Here is a 2,626-nt window from a genome sequence, read left to right as displayed (position 1 = left end):
TATTTGCATCTTCTCTCATTTCTTTGTTAGTATAATTAAGGGTTTGTTGATTTATTAATATGCTCAAAAACAGTTTTTGGTTTTGTTAATTCTATTATTTATTATCTATTTCATTTAATTCTGCTCCAATCATTGTTATTTCTTTCCTTCTGCTTGCCTTGATATTAGTTTGCTATTTACTTTTAGTTCCTCCAGATGTGCAGTTAGGTCTTTGATTTTAGCTATTTCTTAACGTAGATGTTTAGGGTTATAAAGTTTCTTCTCAACTCTATATTTGCTGTATCCCTTGAGTTCTGATATGCTGTGTTCTCATTTTCATCACTCTCAAGATATTTACTGATTTCTCTTGCAATTTCCCCCTTGACTCTTGGCCCAATTAGTGCTTAAGACTGTTGAGCTTCAAATATTTGTGAATTTCCCAGTTCTCTATTATTAATTTCCATCTTCATTCCACAGAGGTAAGGGACAGTACTGTCATTTAAATATTCTTTTTAAATTTTATTGAGTTTTGTTCTATGACTTAACATGTGATCTATCCTGGGGAATGGCCTCTGAGTACTCAAGAAGAATGTATATCCTGCTGTTTGGGGTACAAAGCTCTCTATATGTCAATTAGGTCTACTTCTTCTATCATATTATTAAAGATCTCTATTTTTATTGATTGTCTCCTTAGATGTTCGCTCTATTGCTGAGAATGGTGTATTGAAGCTCCCCACTATGATTGTACAGGTGTCTAGTTCTCCTTGTTTTTGTCAGTTTTTGCCTCATGTATTTTCAGACATTTTGGTTAGGTACCTATTTATGATTATCCTTTCTTCTTGGTAGATTTCTCCATATATATATATATAGTCCTTCTTTGTATTTCACAATTGCATTTAAAGTCTATTTAGTCTGATATTAGTATAGGAACCCCGGCTCATTTTCGGTTACAGTTTGCATGGAAAATGATCTTCTAACCTTTCACTTGTAATCTATTTGTGTCCATGGGTCTATGTTGAGTCTCTTGTAGACAGCATGCACTTGGGATCATATATATATATTTTACTATTTTGCCTATTTTATCTCTAAATGGGGGATTTTAATACATTAATGTTCAATGTTATTACTTTAAAGGCAGTAGTTACTTCATTTTATCTTTAGGCTTTTTTTATGTCTATCTTATTTTTATCTTTTTACTCTCTCATTTACCCTTAATAATAATGTTCATTTTTAAACTCCCCCCAAAACCTCACTCCTATTTTTTTCCCTTTCAGGCTGCAATACTTCCTTTAGTATTTCCTATAGGCTATTTTTCCTTTTGATGGATTCTTTCAATTTCTATTTATCTGTGTTTTATTTTAATGTCGTCTGCATTTGTGAGTGACTTTTTCTTCTGGATACAGAATTCTTAGTTGGCATTTTTTCTTTGTACCTTAAATATATCATACCACTGCATTCTCACTTTAAAAGTTTCAAATGAGAACTCACTTAATCTTATGAGTATCCTTTATATGTGATGGATCTCTTTTCTGTTGCTATCAGGAATTAACAATATGGAACACTTAACAAATTTGTGTATTATCCTTGCTCATGGGTAATGCTAATTTTCTCTGTATCATTCTAATTTTTATATATATGCTGCCAAAGTGAGCATCCTACCCTTTTCAAGTTTCATTTTTCTTGATTCAGCTTTCTCTTGGTTGTTATAAACTTTACTGTTTGAGTTCTGAGAAATTTGGTTCTAGCACTTTAAGTTTATTTGGGAGAACAGGATTTTGGAGCTTCATCCTCACTGTCTTACTCTTGGTGGTCCCCAAACTGTTGGCTTTTAATGAACTTCCCCCATCAAGCAGAAATTCTACATTCTCAATTAAAACAAGCACATGAATCCCTTGCCCCGTCATGACTAATGGTCATTTCTATCACATGTAGCCTTTCTTTTCACTAGCAGTTCCACATATGTCAGCAGATTCCATAGCAATTAGTTCCTACCAAAAGCAAATCCATCAATGCATGCCTCCCTACTCTAGCTATCTAAACCACTCTCTCAGAGCCCAAGTTCTGTGGAAGCTGCAGTTCTTACAAGTGGCCCATAAGGATTAAACTGGGAGATCATAGAACTGCTTTGTTGACAAAATTGCAGGATATATTTGTCAAGCTTTTTGTTTACTCCCCTATAAGATTGCCATCTAGCCCTCTGGGGTTCAGGCCTGAGAATACCTCCAGCCAGAGGATATCCATGGGCAGTGCCCAGAACCCAGGAGCAGCAATGGTTGTCTGATGGCTTGATGTATTGGCCACCACAGAGAGATGGAGGGTAATCCACCCAGCATAGCCTACTGTTGTTTTGGTGTGAGCCAACATTTGTGTCAGGAGGCAGGACATCCTTGCCTGACTGGCAAGAACCTTGACAATCAGAATGGACAATGGAAACAGCATAGAGCAAATTCCTGGAGACTTGCTTCTGGAAATGGAAAATCCCAACATTTTGTTCTCTGGATAATGTAGTCCAGATGTTGATGGTGGTGCAGAGTCATGGAGTTGAAGCAACATTTTAAGTGCTTGCAATGCTTTTCAATCTAATATGGAATTTATTCTATATTTAACAGTGATTATACCCACATTAGAACATACTAGTGGAGTGTAA

General features: G+C 35.5%; 1 non-coding gene across 1 annotated transcript; it reads right to left on the bottom strand.

Moving 5' to 3' along the window:
* Positions 1-1,526: 1,526 nt before the first annotated feature.
* Positions 1,527-1,633, bottom strand: LOC111762016 (U6 spliceosomal RNA). The gene has a single exon (XR_002795233.2). It is a non-coding gene; the product is annotated as a U6 spliceosomal RNA (small nuclear RNA).
* Positions 1,634-2,626: the final 993 nt, after the last annotated feature.

Source organism: Dasypus novemcinctus, chromosome 30 (genome assembly GCF_030445035.2).
Source record: "Dasypus novemcinctus isolate mDasNov1 chromosome 30, mDasNov1.1.hap2, whole genome shotgun sequence".
NCBI lineage: Eukaryota > Metazoa > Chordata > Mammalia > Cingulata > Dasypodidae > Dasypus > Dasypus novemcinctus.
This window is presented reverse-complemented; position numbering and strand designations above follow the sequence as displayed.